Here is a 19,158-nt window from a genome sequence, read left to right on the forward strand (position 1 = left end):
TTACATATATCTCATTTTATCCTCACAACAACCCTGAGAGATATTATCATCCCCATTTTACAGATGAGGAGACTGAGGCAGACAAAAGTTAACAGGCTAGGTAAAAAGCATCATGATGATGAAAAAGGAGTCATAGAACTAATGAGTGTCTGAAGCTAGAAGTGCGTTCATGTCTTCCCAGTTGTAGGTTCAACACTTGATCCCTTTCTCCATTAAATTGCCTCAGCTCCTCAGATGAGGTTGCCCAAGGCAAAAAGTGATATTTTTAATAGTAAACTCCTCTTTGGGAGAGGAAAAAAAAAGATTCACTTTTACTTTCTCTCCAAAATATTACCACCATTGGAAATCTTTTTTTTAATCCTTCTTGGTTTCTGCAGTTTTGTTTTTCCTTGAATAATAGGAATCTTAAAAAAAATTATGGTTAGTAATCCTGTGCTACTCATTTCTTCTCCTAAAGATTTCCCTGATGCTGCTTTCTCAAAATTTGGGAAGGGTTTTATGAGTGTTTCATCTCTAGGCTGTTAGCTAAGAAAACATACAGATTATGTCCTTCTCAGAAAGTAACCCTTGGGGCTGAGAAAGGGACTACTTTGGGGTCCACAGTGCTATGTTGCTTGTTACTTACTCTTCTTTAAAAGGCTTTTAGATATGATCTCATCCTATTCAACTCACCCTGTGCTCACTTGCTCTGTGTGTGTGTGTGTGTGTGTGTGTGTGTGTGTGTGTGTATGTATGTAATCCCACCAACTACCCAGATACTGAAAGAAGTTTCAAGAGTTAGAAATATTGTCTTTCCATGTCCATGTAGGAATGTAAGCAGTTCAACTTTAGTAAGTTCCTTATGATTTCTCTTTGCTATTTACTTTTTCATGCTTCTCTTCATTCTTGTGTTTGAAAGTCAAATTTTCTTTTCAGCTCTGGTCTTTTCATCAAGAATGCTTGAAAGTCCTCGATTTCATTGAAAGACCATTTTTTCCCCTGAAGTATTATACTCAGTTTTGCTGGGTAGGTGATTCTTGGTTTTAGTCCTAGTTCCTTTGACTTCTGGAATATCATATTCCAAGCCCTTCAATCCCTTAATGTAGAAGCTGCTAGATCTTGTGTTATCCTGATTGTATTTCCACAGTACACAAATTATTTCTTTCTAGCTGCTTGCAATATTTTCTCCTTGACCTGGGAACTATGGAATTTGGCTACAATGTTCCTAGGAGTTTCTCTTTTTGGATCTCTTTCAGGAGATGATCAGTGAATTCTTTCAGTATTTATTTTGCCTCTTGGTTCTAGAATATCAGGGCAGTTTTCCTTGATAATTTCATGAAAGATGATGTCTAGGCTCGTTTTTTTATCATGGCTTTCAGGTAGGCCCATAATTTTTAAATTGTCTCTCCTGGATCTATTTTTTAGGTCAGTTGTTTTTCTAATGAGATATTTCACATTATCTTTCATTTTTTCATTCTTTTGGTTTTGTTTTGTGATTTCTTGGTTTCTCATAAAGTCATTAGCTTCCATCTGTTCCATCCTAATTTTGAAAGAACTATTTTCTTCAGTGAGCTTTTGGACCTCCTTTTCCATTTGGCTAATTCTGCTTTTGAAAGCATTCTTCTCCTCATTGGCTTTTTGAACCTCTTTTGTCAATTGAGTTAGCCTATTTTTCAAGGTGTTATTTTCTTCAGCATTTTTTTGGGTCTCCTTTGGCAAGATGTTGACCTGCTTTTCATGCTTTTCTTGCATCTCTCTCATTTCTCTTCCCAGTTTTTCCTCCACCTCTCTAACTTGATTTTCAAAATCCTTTTTGAGCTCTTCCATGGCCTGAGCCCATTGAATATTTATTTTGGATGTTTGGGATACAGAAGCCTTGACTTCTGTGTCTTTCCCTGATGGTAAGCATTGTTCTTCCTCATCTGAAAGGATGGGAGGAGATATCTGTTCACCAAGAAAGTACCCTTCTATGGTCTTATTTTTTTTTTCCCTTTTTTGGGCATTTTCCCAACCAGTTACTTGACTTTTGGGTCTTTTGTCAAGAGTAGGGTATACTCTGGGCATCTGTAAGATCTCAATTCCTCCAGGGTGGCACAGTCAGGTGTGTACACTGGTCTGGGAGCAACCAGAAACTTTTGTGCCCAGAATCTATGAATTAATAGAGTTTCCTCTCCACAGCCACCTGGCCTTCAGTTCCAGCAAGCCAGCACCTGGAGGCTGAGATTCAGATAAAGGGCACAATTCCCCCAGGGGCTTTAGGAGGGGACAGGGCCACCATTCAGTGTGAGATAAAGATCAGCTGCTCAATTCTTGCAGAAGCTTTAAGTAGGGGCAGGGCCGCCACACAGGACTGAGGTAAGAATCAGCTGCTCAGTTCCCCCAGGGGTTTTACAATTCAACAGTGGATGGTAGCTGCTGTGGGAGCTGCTGGCCCCCTGATTCTGTCTCTGCTGCTGCTGCTGCCTGAGGCCAGAGCTGTGGGAAGACCCTCCTCCCTTCTCAGCCAGCTGAAAAAACCCTCTCACTGACCTTAGGCACCTGTGGGTTGAGGGATCTGCTGCTGGGGATTCCGCCCTGAGGCCTGTTCATGTCCTTCTCCAGCACCATGCAGCTTTGGCCAGGGCTGGGCTCCACTCTGCATCTGGGGCAATAGACCTTTCCCGTTGGCTTTTCAGGTTACCCTGGGCTGGAAATCTCCTCCACTCCATTGTTGTGTGGCTTCTGCTGCTCTAGAATTTGTTGACAGTCTTTCTTCACAATTATTTTATGGGATGTGGGGGAAGAGCTAGTGTATATGCGTCTTTCTACTCCACTATCTTGGCTCCATTCCCCCATACCTGTTTTGAAGACAACTTCTCTACTTTTTTCAAAGACTTTACCAGACTTCTCATCCACCAGTTTAGTTTTAGGATTGTTTTCATTTTATGTAAACCAGGCAATTCAACTTTCAAATAGCTTCAAAAACCAATAGGGACCACCTGTTAACAAGGCTAATAACAATGGGAATATCTTAGATTTCTAGAGTATTTTATAGTTGTCTAACCACTTTTACATTTCTTATCTCCTTTGATTTTATCAGCCCTGTGAGAAATAGAGGGGATTAAGGGAATTAAAGTTCAGAGAAGCATCAGTGATCTGTCCAAGGCTATATTCAGCTGCTAACCCAGTGTTCTTCTCAATAGGCTACACTTCAGTATTCCTGCCAAGGGAAATACTGGAATTTTGGAATTGGAAGTCAGTCAAAGGGAAGAATTTTTCTAATTAATTGGGAGGCGTTAAATCTCAGTGTCAGGTCAGTTTACCTATTTGTTGGTTTAGTGCCTTGCACATGGGAGACTTAAAATAATGATCTTATTTATTATGCTCAGAGACCCTCTTCTTAACTCTCCACTATTTTTCTATTCCCATCCACCTCTTCTGAAGTTTGCGTACCAATGTTTTCAGTCCTTGAGTCCTTTAGGTCTACCTCGACAGCTCCCAGTTGAACACACACAAGCCATCTCTACAGTATCAGGTTGATCCTGTTCTCTACACTTCTTATCATACTGAAGATAAAAAGACAGTAAGAAAATAGGCGTCTGATGTGGTCTTTCAGGAATTGTTACACTTGTACCTGTCTTAGCATGCCAAGATTTTGTCAGTTCCTGATTTGATTTTGATTTAAAATAAAAAACAAAAGGGGGGAGGGGCAACAAAAGAGAACTCAGTAGAAATATGTTAGTTTGAGAGATGTCCAATGAACTTTTGAAATGAAGGATTCTCCTAGATCACTTGAAGTATACCATCCTTCCCAACTAATTTACATGTTCTTTGCCTTTGATGAGCAGTTTTATATGGTGAAAAAAGCACTTACAAGAGAATCAGAAACTACTCTCTTAAGTAGTCGTGTGACCATGGGTCAGTCATTTTATGTCTTTGGGTCCCACTTTTCTTATATATAAAAACAGGGAGATGAATTAGGCATTCTCTGGAGGTATTTTTGCTCTGAGTCTGTGACCAACATTCATGACTTTCAGATATCATTTTGTCTGTTAACTGTATGAAAGTTGTGTGGAACCCCAGAGGAGATTCTAATTTAGTGGTTAGTGATGTCATGACTATGTATGAATAAAGCCATTTTTGGTTAATGTACTAAGAGCTTAATGACTTTTTCATTTGGTAAGAGCTCCTTGTCATTGCTGCCCACCGGCTCTATTCTGACCAAGATAGGCCAAACTCTGCCCTGCTTTTTTCTTCTTAGCCAGCCTTCGAGATTAGCCTCACTCTCTTGGGGAATTTTACACTAAGCTGAAAGTCCTATTGAATTGAGGTTTTCCAAGCAAAGATCATCCCTGATACTACTTAAGTCCTTGATGATATCAGACTTGTGGAAGTATACGTGTCCATCAGCCAAAGATTAAACCATCAGCTCCTCCCTCATTTGTTCCCTTAACTAAATGATATTTGTTTAAGAACCTCTTCAGTTCTCCTGCTTTGTTTTCATTTTGGCATATATTCCAAGAAGAGTCCCACTCCCTACTGGAAGACTTTGACTTTAGCCTCTGATAACTTCAAGATCAGTTAGGAATATAGATTTGGAGCTAGAATGTAATTTTAAGGTTCAACCCCTACATTTTGCAGATGAAGAAAATTAGTTGAACTGGCTTGAATCCCAGCAACAAAGCAGTATTAGCTGTTCATTGGTGTTTAGGAAAAACATGGTAATAAAGTCATATTTTCCTGTAAAAAACAATAACATGTAGCCAGAACCTGTTGTATGCAGAGTATTGTGCTAGGTACAGTGGAAACAGAAATGAAAGATTATGGTCTCTGCCATCAGGAATCTTGAACTTGAGGAGGGACAGATTATGTGCACAAATAACTATAGTATGTTGCAATACACATATAATATGAGGTCAAATAGTGGGATAAGAGATTCATGGAGAATACTTTAAGCTTTGAAAATGAAGGAGGGTTTCATAGAGAAAGTGGCATCTGACATTGACCCTGTCGGAAGTAATATTTTTTTTTTTAATTTTACTTATGTGCAAAGTACAATGTGGTGTAGTCTTTTCCAGGAATAGGGGTTGGGTCAATACAAATGCATACAGGAAGGCCAAAGCAGGACAGAATGGAGAATGATGAATAACCCGATTTGTCTATAATGAAAAGCATATGAAGAAGATTGAATAAGAGATAAAACTGAAGATGAGTTATAGTCAGAGTGCTTATGGCTTGCGTGGAAACCCCTGCCAGCTCTAATTTGTCTTCTCTTTATTAGCAAACTAATAACAGCTAGCATTTATATAGTTCTTTAAAGTTTGCAAAGCAGCTTACAAATATTATCATATTTGATCCTCTTAACAACCCTGTGAGTTAAATACTATTATTTTTTCCATTTTACTGATGAGGAAACAAAAATAGAGAGATTAAGTGACTTGTCCAAGATCACAAAGCTAGTGAGTTTCTGAGGTAGTATTCAAACTCATGTCTTCCTGACTCCACCCTATCCACTGTGCCACCAGCCTGTGGCTGTTTCTTGGGTAGTACCATAACATTTAGCATCATTGCATCATCAGTCTGAACAGAATGGGTGTTCAAAGTAACTGACTGGGTTCTTCATGAGAACTTTCAGTATGGCATGCCCTTACATCAGAGGGTTATTAAATCTGTTGTTTTGCCTGGCATCTTAGGAAGATGTTTTATAAGTAGGAAAATCTTGGTTACATGAGACTTGTCAAACTGACCATTAAAGACACCCTTTTCACTTTTTCTTTTTATCCGCATATTTCCTGGTACACAGTAAACATGAAATAGTGAATGCTTGCTGACTGATTCTTTGTATTTCCTATACATAATGTTCATCTTTGCATTCACATCATGTATAGAAGGTGATCCCTCCTCACCTCTGCCTCAGCACCCCTGGATTCCTTCACGGTCATCTATATAAGGCTTTTCCTGACACTCTGATCCTTCTTCCTCCACATAATAATACCTCTTCCCTCCTATTTTTTTCTTTTTTGGTATTTGTTTCATATATACTTTTTAAGGTTCTGGCTTGCCTGATAAAATGTAAGAAATCAGAGACTATTTCATTTTTTTTGTTTTTGTGTCCTGAACACCTAACCCAGTGCTTGGCACAGAGTAGGCATATAATAAAGACTTATTGATTAAATGTACCTAAATTCCTAAAAATGGCAGGTACATGCATATGTCAGAATAATGTTTCTGCTAACCAGAAGAACCTGCTTTTCTTTTTATCCACAGGCAAAATATTAACTCCTAGTAACTTTCATATTTGTAAGGAAACTTAAAAAAAATACATTTGTACAAGCGATTGTATAATCTAAAAGGGTTTGCTGAATTCAATATTTTTTGGTTATATGGATTCCTGAGAATGTCACACCTTCTCTGTGCTGATAAATCAGTGTCTGTTCTGAATAACGACTCTGACGTAGCTGGCAGATTGCCATTCTTATCAGAGGGGAAATATCTTTCAGTGAATTAAAAAAAAAATGTGTGTGTGCATTCATACGCAAAAATATAGGTGTACAGGGGTTCTTCAGATGTAAAATTACACTGGTAAGTCCTAAAGAGAGTTGGATCTGGATTTCATTTTATCCTCTTCAACTTTTTGTGATCTTACCCACATTCCTGACATGTTACAAACAGCTTGTGTCTCTGAATGTGCAGTATCAATTTTCAGTGTTGAAAACCCCAAAAGGAATCTGGCTGATTCTTTCATGCACAAACAGCTGGGTAGTTGTGGATGGAATTAATTGTTGATATCTATTGGCTGTGTTTTTCTTTTCTTGTCATTTCCTCTGCAGCTGGGAAAGTCAAGTTTGACTTAAAAACAGACATTTCCAGCAAAATGCAAATCCAAGAGTACTAAGATGAGATTCTGCTGAAGAAAAATCTCAACAATTGCTTTTGGGTCAGTGAATTTAAAAAAGATCAATCAATGAGAAACATGTAGCACTATAATCCTAAAACCTCAAAAACATTCTGCGTACCTGAAATACCCTCTCCCCCTTCCCATCAATATCTGCCTATTAGAATTCCAATCTGTTCTTTAAGGCTTAACTCAAAGGTGATCTCCTCAGTTACTAGTGGTACACTAGACCTCAAAAAAGCATTTTGTTTGCTAGACTCTTATGTATTTATATATTATTTCATATTACTTAGTTGTGTATATATTGGGTGTTATTCAGTCATGTCTGATTCTTGGTGACCCATGGACCATAGTAAGCCAGTACTGTTCATGGGGTTTTATTGTCGAAGATACTGAAGTGGTTTACCATTTCCTTTTTCATTGGATTAAGGCAAACAGAGTTTAAGTGACTTACCCAGGGTTGCACAGCTAGTAAGTGTCTGAGACCAGATTTGAACTCAGGTCTTCCTGACTTTAGGCCCAATGCTCTCTTACTAAATCACCTAGATGCCTGTGTTGTACCCACATAATAAATCATTAACTGTGACAGAACAGGGACTCCATTTTTGTTTAATCTTTGTCATCTTCTTTAGCACCTAATACAAAGTTCTGGACATGGTAAGTGCTTAATAAATAAGTCTTGAAGTTGGCTAGCTGGAACAAAACTTGGAAAGACTGCAGCCTCATAACAGGACAGGTGTGGGTGGGAAATCGGATGTAGTCTATTGAGATAAAAGTGAGTGGGACTGCCAGCCCTCCAGCCCCTCCCTTACTGGAGTTGCAGAAGTGCTAACCAGATCCTTCCCCTTCCCACAGTCTACAAGGACTGTCACCCTGAGCTCTTCTTCACAGAGTAGAGCCCAGGGGGACACATGATGATTAAATTAGCCCCCACTGAGGATGAACTAGGGAGGAGGGGAGAAGAACTTAGGGTGTTCTGCCTCTAAGCACTAATATTTGGGGTGAGATCCTCAGGCACCCATCTGTTCTGCTTCCACTACCTCCATACCTTAGTGGAGGGGTGTGGCCGGGGCCACACCCAAACTGAAACTGGGCCTCACCCACCAGCAATGCTCTTCAGTTCAACTAGGATTTACCTCTGTTGGATGCTGTGCTAGTCTTTGGGGATACAAAGACAACAGTAAAGCAGTTGCTGCCTCAAGAAGCTTAAAGTCTAATGAATGAGCTTGAATAGGGGGAGACTGATATTTGGAATTGTCAGCTATGTGAGGATATGCATAGTAATCAAAGACTGAAGAGGCTTACTTTCCCTCCTAGACCTGCTATCCTGGACAAAGTACTAGAGGCCTAGATAATACCTTAGGGGTAATTGTTTAAAAATAGTAAACTGTCTTCCTAGATCTTCCTGGAGCAACTGGGTGGCACAATGAATAGAGGGCTGGAGTTGGAGTCAGGAAGACTTGAGTTCAAATCCATATTCAGACCCTTTGTAGCTATGTAATCATGAGCAAGTCATTTTGCCTCAGTTTCCTCAAATAAAAAAGGGAATAATAAGCATCATCCTCACAAGGCTGTTGCGAGAATCAAATGAGGTTATATTTGTAAAGTGCTTAGTTCAGTGCTTGGCACATAGTTGGTGCTATATAAATGCTTCTTTCATTCACCTTCCTCCTTTTTACAACCCAGTTTCTAAAGAAAATTTTGTGTTGTCCTTGCCTTTACTCGCTTTTCTCACACTCTCACGATCTTTCCCAGTTTCCATCCTCTTTCTGCTTTGCCACATCATTATCTGTGTCTCAAGCCCTAGATGTCCCACAAGGTTTTGTTCTAGACTTTCTTATTTTCTCTAAGATTATTTTTTTTGTCTCTCAACTCATTCCTACTTTTCTCTCTCCTCATCAGCTTTCCCAGGCTCAGTTATTGTCTCTTTGCAGATAGTGCTTATAACTATGTATCCAGTCTTAATTTGTCTCTCCTGAACCCCTAGTCCCTCATAGTATCATAGAATTCAAGCTGTAAGGGACCTTATAGGTTAATCCAACCCCCTTATTTTATAGGTGAGGAAACTGAGACCCCAAATAATTAATTAAATTGCCCAAGATCATCCATATAGTAAGAAGCAGAACTCAGGACTCAGGTCCACTGAATACAAATCTAGTATTCTTTCTACTCTTAATACTGGATTTCTCCAACTGCTTATTATATAGGTATGTCAAAATCAACATGTTCAAAATGGAACTTGTTTTCTCCTTTGAACCTACCTCTTCTCCAAACTTCCCTATTTTTATTTATAGCACCACAGTCCTTTCACACACCCAGTTTTGCAACCTCAAGTATCACCCTTGCTTCTTCCTTTTACCTCACCTGCCTTCAACAGTAGCCAACCTTGAAAGCACCTGTTTCATATATCCTCTCTACTTCCATTACCACCATCCCAGTTTGGTCCTCATCAGTTCTTTATCTAGACTATTGTAATAACCTCCTAGTTGGGTTCCTAGCTTCCAGTCTCTCCCTACATAGCTACCAGAATAATTTTCCTAAAGAACAAGTGTCCCCATATTTCTTCTTGATTCAAGTACCTACTGTGGCTCTCTAGTGACTCTGAGATGAACTAAGAAACTCCTTAGCTTAGCATTTAAAGTCCTTCACAATCAGATTCTAGTCTACTTTTCCAGGCTTATTTCACCTCACTCCCCTTCACACAATCTCAAGTCCAGCTCATTTATCTTTCTTACTGTTAACTGAATTTGGCATTCAATCTCCCTGGCCATGCTTTTATGCCTCTTTCAAGGCTAAGATCATATGCTGTTCCTACCCAGGCCTTTCCTAATTCCTCAATTCCCTATAGTTGTTTGATGCTCCCCCCTCCTCAAAATAACTTGTATATGCTTTTCTAGTTACATGATATACATTCCACCACCACCCCACTGTCATGGAGTGTAAGCTCCTTAATGGTAGGAAGAATTTTGCTTTGTCTTTGTATCCTTCGTACCTAGTTCAGAGGATATTTAATAAATATTTTTGGGGGATTGGATCATCTGGAAAGCTACCAAATGATCCTCTGGGGTCAATTCTCTTTCCCTACCTCTTCTAGCCCTTCTGTCATTGTCCCAGAGTCTCTTATCTTCCCTGCTATCACCAACTAAAGGCAGCTTTCTTGCCTAATCTGTCAGTGAGGGGGAAAATCCATCCATTAGAAAAACATTGTAGTTCTGTGTAAAGATCACTGGACTCAAGGGAATTGGGTTAAATCATGGCTTTCTGGCTACCTGTGACATAGGTCAAGTTGTTTCTTATCTCTGTGTCTCAACTTCCTCACCTGTGAGGTTTGGACTAAATAATCACTGAAGTTCTCTCTAGCTGGAAATCTGCAAACCTGTAATCTAGAGCACCCCCTTCATTTAAGGATACTACACTGAAATGCAGCAAATTGAAGTGATTTGCTCAGCTGATTGTGTAGCCAGGTCTAGAACCCAGTTCTTTCGATTCCCAGACTAATAGTTCTTCCCATGCTGCTTGAAACAAGTTATGGTTTATTTTATTACATGCTAAGAACAGTATGTTGCTGACATAATTTGGCAATATCAAGGAAAACTGAGTCTGTTAGATCTCCCTTCAAATATCCTTAGGGCTGCTTCCAGGGTGCCGCCCAAAACACTGATGAAGCTTAATGAACTAGGCTGATTTACTGCATTGGGGTTTTGGGAGAGAGGGTTCAGGGGGAGGAGGGAATGTGGTTCATATGATTTCTTCATTGTTTTGTCATGATTTTTTTTTTTTAATCTCAACAAATTTGTGGCTTGTTTATGGATATTTGACTTTCATTCTGTGAGATCTTGCAAATGATTGAGAATTCAATGATAATAGACAATTATATTATTCAGCTTATTCATTTAGGAAAAGTAGCATGTAAGTAAAAAAAAAACTTCATCCTCAAACATGGCTTTTTTTTTTTTTTAAATATCTGAGCTTTTAAAAGATGTCTTTTGTGGGTACCCTTTGTGGAGTAAGGTCTCATTGGCAGGTAAGAAGTCATGGAAACAATTAAAATTCCTATGGAACATTGAATCACTGGTTTGGACAAGTGGGTGGTGGTTGTGAAATAAAAAGACAGAGCATTTGGTGTAAACAAAAGTGGTTTTCTTTGGAAGAGTATGCCCTGATCATTTTCTTCAAAATTATTTTTACCTTGTATGAGTTCAAATCACAAACCTACCAAAGCAGTATTAGAGATGACGTGCTAGCAATAATGCTCTATTAAGTCTCACTTATTGGTAAGCAGCATTTCTCCTTGTACTTACTGTGTTTTGTGTGGCCAGGTTAGCTGTATGTAGCATTAGTGAAGATTTTAGGTAATTTGCCCGTGTTCACATATGTTTAGATTCTGAAAAATGCATCAAAGTGAAGTATCAAACCTAAGTACAAGTTTTTTCATGCGTTGGGATATGTAAAACCTGATATTTCTAAACTTAGAAGTTGGCATGTTCTGACTTCCCTTTTGCCAGTTGTCTTCCATCTAGTGTTCTTTTGGTTGATCTGCCTGATCTACCTTTCATTTCTTGTTTACAACAACAGGTACCTGGGAAAATCTGTCCCTCATTCTAAGGTGGGGAGATTGAGAGGGGAATATACTTTTCCCCCCATTTCTTTGAAAATTCATAAACAAATGTGACCACTAAGTCCAGGAAAACCTGGAAAACTTTGTGTTATTAACGTGCAAAACTTGGTTTAGCTAAAGCTAGCCAGGGGTGTGTTATTTCCCCCAGAGTGTACTCCACCCTTGCTCTAACCACATTTACTGGGGATATCTTGCTGTTTATAACAAAGTTCATTTTTAGGGCAGCATTGCATCAGAATTGCCACACGCTAGCCAGCTTAAGAAATGTTCAGCAGTCTCGTTTCTTTTTTTTCCTAAGTAAGAGTTTTCTGTTGCAATGACTGTCAGTAGATAAAGAAACATGGAGCATATAGATGGATGGTTCTGTGCCAGCTGCTGATAGATTGCCAGGTTATTCTGGTTAGGAGGAGCCACCGTGCTTTGCTGCTCATCTAGTCCTGTAGATTTTTGTTTTCCAAGTGGCAAAAAGTTATGTAGAAATTTAATACTCAATCATTTCTCAGTTTGGACAGTAACTGAATATAGGTTTGTTGTCTTTTTTAAATCAATAGCTTGAGATAACATTAACTCTTGAAACAAAACAAACAGTGGTATTTCCATAAGCATGTCCAATATTTTGTAGATGTATACAGTACTTAATGCAAAAATACTTGTATTTTGCTTTATGTACTTAATTTATTGGGCCCATTTTTAGCATGCCCTGGCAATACTGTGTCCCGAGACATCGTGGCATGAACTTTGTGTGTAAGAGTGGGTTCATTGAATAAAAAAAGGCAGCATCTAAAGAGCCTTTTATTCCTGCTATAATGATGCTTTGTCCCTGTTACTGCTGTGTATTTGATAGAAGAATTGGGGGGGTGGGGAAGCCCAAAATTCTGTTCATTGCTTTGTCTTTTCTATGCTTCTGTGCTCTCTAGAGTTAGTGACGTGAGTAGTAAGTTGAATTACAGCTGAATTATTGTGGTTCAATACAGTTCATGTTAAGCTTTTTTTTAAATAGGAGCTGACTTTTTTCTTTATATATTGGTATTTTATTTTGTAACTTACCTTGAATTTCACATTAATTGCTTTATTATATATTGACTTAATAATTACATATTGACTTAATAATAATATTGACTTAATAATTGACTTAATGGTTAGACAGACTCCTGTTGTGATCTGCACAGACAGTTATCCCTTTCACATTTTCATTTGAAATGAAATGATGGTGCACTCACCATTTGTAATAGAGATCTTGTGCTACCTACCCCCCCACTTACAAGAGTAATATTATGGTTCAAAAAGTAAGGTGATTCTGATGGCTAAAGCAGTAGACATTAAGTGATAGAGGATAGCTTCTCTTGTGGGCTCCAATTAATTAACTTTGAATCAGATGTTAATATATTTCCATTTCAGTTCCATTATCTGCAGATTGGTAGTTACTGTGTTTGACTACCTGCTTCTTCCCATAGAAGCATGTGCAGGAAAATGAATGAGAAGCATGGTGTGGCAGAGGAAACACTGTGTAGGCGTTAGACAAAGGGCTCTCTGGTTTTGCTTTTGCCATTGACAAGGCATGTGACCTTGGGCCACTCTTCTTTTTCAGACTATATTTTCTCATCTATAAAGTGACAAGTTTGGACCAGGTGATTGACATACAGTAGGTAGTCAAAAAACATTTGTTGAATGAATGAACAAGTCTCTAAGGCAGGGGTTCTTTTTCGTGTATTATAGACCCTCCCCCTGCCCCAGACGCTCTAGTGAAGCCTGTGAACTACTTCCCAGAATAATATGTCTTGCTTACATTCATAATTGAAGAAAATGCAAGTTTCAGTTAGAAGTTAGTGAAAAGAAAGTATTTTTTCCCACCCAAAGTCATAGACTCCCTTTGAAATCTATTCACTTTGGGGTCTGTGGTCTCCAGTTTAAGAACTACTGCTACTCTATCTTTCAACACGCACAAAAAAAATTCTTTCATGCCATTTCTATTTTACAAAAGTGCTTGAGGTTTCCTAAAAATGGCCTCGTGGATTCTTTGTCTTTTGTAATTGTTTTAGAAACTAGTATTAGTATATAAGAGTATTTGTATGTCATCAAATTACCAATGTTAAATCCTCAATCTATCAACCATAAGATTGACTCTGTAATTATGCCAAAGCATTCTTTGACCCTAACAGGGCTTTGGCTACCTTCTCTCCTACCTGTTCTTTTGAAATTCTAGTTTCACAGTAGAGAGAGGAATGAGGGCATTAGTAGGAACATGGTAAGGAGTATCCCTCCTCCATCTTCTGACTGGGATTGCCTCTCTCAGAGCGAAAGGAATCTTGAGAGCCCACAGTATCCCTGTACTACATATTACTGAGCGACAACTCATGAGGGAGGTTTGTCTGGGAAGACAATAATTTCTCAGTTTGGAAAGATGTCTTCAATTTTTTCTGGCATGTAGAAACTGCTTAGTAAATTACTTCTTCATTGACCCAGATGGTATCCTAATGAGCTGAAAAAAAATGCTTTACCCACCTCAGAAGGGAGTAGTTCATGTGTTTTTCAACACTGCATCAGGCCCAATTTTATCTTCTTAAACTTAATTTAAATTTTGTCTAAAAATCCATAGTAAATGTTCTTTATTTTAATCGTAATTGCATCTATTTTTATATATTTCTGTTTTTTAACATATGTCCAAAGTTATTTTGAAAAAATAATGTGATCACTGTTCTACCACATCTAAAATGATTATCTCATATTTTCTGTTTTCATACATAATAAAGTCTATCAAGGCCTATATCTAAGTTTATGAAACTCACGAAGAGAGCTGTGGCACTGATTAGAAAACTGGCTTTGGAGCCAAGGAGATCTAGGTTCATGTCCTGCTTCTCACATATACTGCCATGGGGCCCTGAGGGACAAACTTTCCTATGCCCTAAGTTTCAGAGAACCTTCCAGCATTGGTAAAGAGAGTTCCCTCTTGTGAGTTTCCTATATCAATGAAATCACAGGTTGAGTCCTTGTCCACAAGACAACCCCTCGCTTGAATACAGGAGAGGGGTTCAGTATGAGTGACCATATTTGTTTGTAAGGGTGAGTGTGAGTATGTGTTTAAATAGATCCTTGTAATTTTCAGTGAAGCCAGCCATACACAGTTGAGCCAAGGGCTTTGGTACTTGGCTTTAGCTTCTCTGTTTAATATTGTTTTCGTATTCTAGCCCTCTAATCCATTTCCTTGCTTCATTGAATACCAAAACTGACATCAATGGACTTAACTAGAGCTTTCTGATTTGGTGCTGAGGAAGCAACCTGAGTGCTGAACTTTAACCCACCATCCTGCCTGCTAAGTTACAGAGTTACAGAAGCAAGAATTTACGCTACTCTTCAAAAAGGATGTTTGGCATTCTGCATTTAATAACTTCATCCTAATCTTACCTTTACATGACGGCTGATTTAAAAGCAAGACAACATTAGAGCTTGGGTTCCATTCGTTTAAACGCAGCAAGAGGACAACTAACCAAAGGTAGGACTTTTTTATTTTAATGCCATTTAGGGAGACTCATGCTACAAATTAATCCATAAGATCCTAGATTATAAAATGCTAGTAGGAAATGACCTTTAAGGTGATCTAAGCCCTTATTTTGTTGATGATGAAACTGAGGCCTATAAAACTGAAGTGTCTTCCCTTGTGTCAAACAATAAAGAGAACTGAAACTGCAGTCCAGGTTTCTCAACTCCTTTTCCAGTGCTTTCTGCTGTACCATTGTACCTCCTTGCTCCAACCTCTTACAGGTCAGATAGTATGATGAAAAAAAACACTGCTCAGATCACCAGGTGGCCTAGTTTCTGGAGTTTTCTCTTCCTCTTACTAGAACAAGTTAGTCAATTTCTGTAAGCTCCAACTTGGGCATCTATAAAACAAGGTTAATGATATTTGTACTACCTTCCTCACAGAATTGTGAGAAAAACAATTTTATAAACCATGAAGTACAGTTTAATTGGGAAGTGTTATCAATTGAAGGCTGACTCATTTCAAAGAGATTGTGCTTTTCAAAACCCTCAAATATTAGGAAATAGCATAATAGCTGGTATTATATGTTGATTCTGTGCCACAAATTCCTTATGCCAACTACTAAAATAACATTCTTTTGTTTCTTTCAATGTGGTGATGTTCCAGGTCTCCTTTGGACAGTGGTATTCTCTCTAAGCTTTGGGTAAAGAAATTCAGTGACTAAAGTGCACTTTTTTTATTATGAATTGGCATAGATAATGATCCTGGTGTCGTTTTAGGCAACATAAATTACTCTGGAGATCCATTCTTGCCTTTTGTATTTGCATATCTTATTTTATCATTATTTTCTTTCAGCTCTACTTTTTAAAAAGAAATAAATTAAGTGAAGCTTGGGTCCACTTACTTGAGTATCATCTGCTAAAATTCATTTATGGGATTAAACCTTGTTGGAACAGCTGTGCCTAGTATGTTTGAATGATTTTTAAAACTATTACTCTCACTAAGTGGTAGTTTGCCAATGGTTGTTCTAGGCTTTGATGACCCAAACCGATAGTGCCTTTGTTATCCTTCTAGTCTTTGTGGTATTACTACAACAGCTGAGGAAATTCCCATACCTTGCTTAAGATATACAGGATGCTGCTGTCTGCCGGATGTTGAACAAACTTTCTCTAAAGCATTTGAAGCTGTTTTCAGAAAATAGTTTAGTAAAATCAAAGTCTTCCAAATAGACAATAGTTTGAGTTGAAACTGAAAAAGCTCTTTAAACAAAAGAGAGAAGAAAAGTACCCCATCCCTCCTCTTCTGTTATGCAGTCCTAGAAGAGGACTGCTATTCCTCCTATGGTGAACAGCTCTTGGCCAGGACCTAAGACACACAGTGGGGACACATAGGGAATTCACTCCCTCCCAGGAAATGCTTTTTTTTTCCCCACTGTATTATCTTGCTGAGGCAATTACAGTGAACAATAGGTTATTAAAGTATTAGAACAAGTGTCATAACTAAGCCAATATTTAATTTAAGTAGTATCCTAAAGGAAAGTTTTGAGTAGGCTTCAGAATCAGTTTAACCACCAATAACTGCTGAACATAAAATCCTTAACCATTTTTTTAAAGGGAAGAGGGGGGAAAAGTGCTTAAGCTAATGATGGATGAACTTTTAGATGCTTACTATAATCGTTTTCTACCTATAGAGGGACAAAAATAAAACTAAGCCATTTTCAGGTCCATATTCCAGGCATAAATTGTGTGTATTTAAAAGTGAAAACTTCAGAAGTTTGAAGAGTAGCTCCTGTGAAAATTTCTTGTGAGAGCAAAGTGCCTTAACTGCAATACTCTGGTGCAGTGACGGACTCTATCTAAATTTAATGTGAGACACCTATATATGTCAAGAATTATTTTTATTATTTTTCCTTTTTAAAAAATTCCACTTTCTTTTCAGCTTTTCCACAGCACCATGGGGGAGTGTATTAGGTATTATTGTTATTCTCATTCCTATTTTAGGGGTAAAGAAACTGAGGCTGAAGGAGGTAAGAGCTCACTTAGCTGACAGGTGTCAGGTGGGACTCAGGATCATTGACTTTTAGGGCCCAATTTCACCCTGCTCTGCCATGCTTCTAATACTGATTCTCTGAGGCTAGAGAAACACAAAGGAATTTTTATTGATCTCTTTTAAGTGTTTTTGTATGCGTGTTTGCTTCATAACTTTGAAAGACAATTCATCTCTAACTTGTAAGCATTTATCATTTCATTAATGTGTAGTAATTTTACATACATAGCTTTTGCTTTCATTTTTAGCATCTCTGATTACCCATCTTTCAAATGTGTTGACTGGAGAACTAGATGAGAGTATGTGTAATGATGAATAGACAGGATTCATCTCCTTTGCCCCTAAATTAGTTCATACTTATTTTATTGATATTGGATTCTTCAAGGTACAACTCAGATGCCATTTCTGTGCTCTCTTCCCCAATTAGCTCTACTCATAAATACTCTGTATTTATTTAATTTGACCCATGGCATATACTATCCAGTATTGTTAGCTTTTTATGTGTTAGAACAAAAGTGAGTCTCGTACACCTTTACACAGAGTAGATGATCAAATGTTTGTAGGTTGATCTAGTAGCTTCATTTTTTCATATGGCAGCATTATTTTTATACTATCCATCACAAAATATCAGTTTTAAGGGACATCAGAATCCATCAAATCTAAATTCATACCCCAATAGAAATCTCTTCTGTAACATGCCCAGTAAGTAATCATGTGTCTTCCACTTGAAGACTTATGCATTCTACTTATGGATAGTTTTGTTAGGAATTTTTTTTCCTTGTATCAAGCTGAAATCTCCATTTCTGCATTTTCTACCCTCTGTTCTTCATTTTGTCCTGAGACCCCCCTGCAAAAAAGTCTAATCTTTCTTGTAAATGACAATCCTTTAAAATATTTGAAGGTCATTTCATGTCCCTCCCTCCTCAAAAAAAAAAACTAAAAAACTTTTCTCCAGGCTAAACATACCTAGTTCCTTCAACTGATTATCATTTGGCATATTCCCTAGTCCTCTCACTTAGTCACCCTACTCTGAATGCACTCCTGTTTTTAACTGTCCTTCTTAAAGTATGGTGTCCTTAATTGAACACAGTGCTCCAGATGTGTTCTGATTAGAACCAAGTACAGCAGGACTTCACTCTGGACATTGCCCTTCTACAGATGTAGCCTAAAATCTCTGTAGTTTTTTCAGCACTGTTGACCCATTTGGAATTCACAAGTTCCTATGCCCCCCAGATCTTTTTCACTAAACTGTTTAATCTTCATTTCCTCCATGCTATATTTGTGCAATTGACTTTTGAAATTAAGCTTAAGATTTCACATGTATCTCTATTAAGTTATATCTTATTGGAATTGACCCATTATTCTAGGCTTTCAAGATCTTTTTGTATCTTAGTCTGTCATTCAACTTGTTAGCTGTCACTTAGAATTTTGTGTCATATGCAAATTTGATAAGCATACCATCTATTTCATCCCAGTTACTGATAAACATATTGAATAGTACTGGGCCAAAGAGAGAACCCTGAAACACTCACTAGAGGCTGCTGTGTTGACATTAATCCATTAACCATCATTCATGTCTCTGAGTCTATCTGTCATATCACAGTTTGAAAAAAGATTTTTGCACTTTCCATAACCTTACATTTTTGTGGTTGCTTCATGTCCTGTTTAACCAATTCAGCAGGTCATAGTTTTGATTGCCTTACCTACCTTGAGTAACTGGCCAAGCTGGTCAAACGATGATTAACCCAGTTTTCAGGATTTGCTCCTGATTCTTTGCCCCAGTTTACCCAATGTCAGAGTCGACATTCCCACTCACTGTGTTCTCAGGGATGGTTTGGTTCAAAACATTCCTCATTTTTTACTGTAAATAAATTTTTTATGTAAATTCTGTAGCAAACTATTGATGTTCTTTATACTTTCTTTTCAGAAAGTATAATTTGGAAAGTTGATAATGGAATTAGAATCTTATTCTTGTATTCTGATATGAGACCTGAATTCAGGATGCTGTACTAGTATAAGAATTATTTCTTTCAATCACCTGGCCTTTTTATTTCTAAGATATAAGGGAAAAACATTGATTGTAATGCCAGCAATGTCTTCATTAAAATTCTTAATAATCACTGTTGTAGCACTTTACTATTTCAAAGTACTTCTTCACAGTAA

General features: G+C 37.9%; 1 protein-coding gene across 20 annotated transcripts in view; it reads left to right on the top strand.

Annotated features, from left to right (window-relative positions):
* Positions 1 to 19,158, top strand: part of ADD3 (adducin 3) — a 168,236-nt gene that overhangs the window by 77,528 nt on the left and 71,550 nt on the right. The window contains exon 5 of one of the 20 annotated variants that reach the window (XM_072621937.1): positions 14,899 to 14,961. The exons of the other annotated variants lie outside the window; for them this stretch is intronic. The gene's annotated coding sequence lies outside the window, so the exon portion shown is untranslated. The remainder of the gene's footprint in view (positions 1 to 14,898; positions 14,962 to 19,158) is intronic. 20 annotated transcript variants of the gene reach the window in all.

The sequence above is a fragment of the Notamacropus eugenii genome, chromosome 1, assembly GCF_028372415.1.
Source record: "Notamacropus eugenii isolate mMacEug1 chromosome 1, mMacEug1.pri_v2, whole genome shotgun sequence".
NCBI lineage: Eukaryota > Metazoa > Chordata > Mammalia > Diprotodontia > Macropodidae > Notamacropus > Notamacropus eugenii.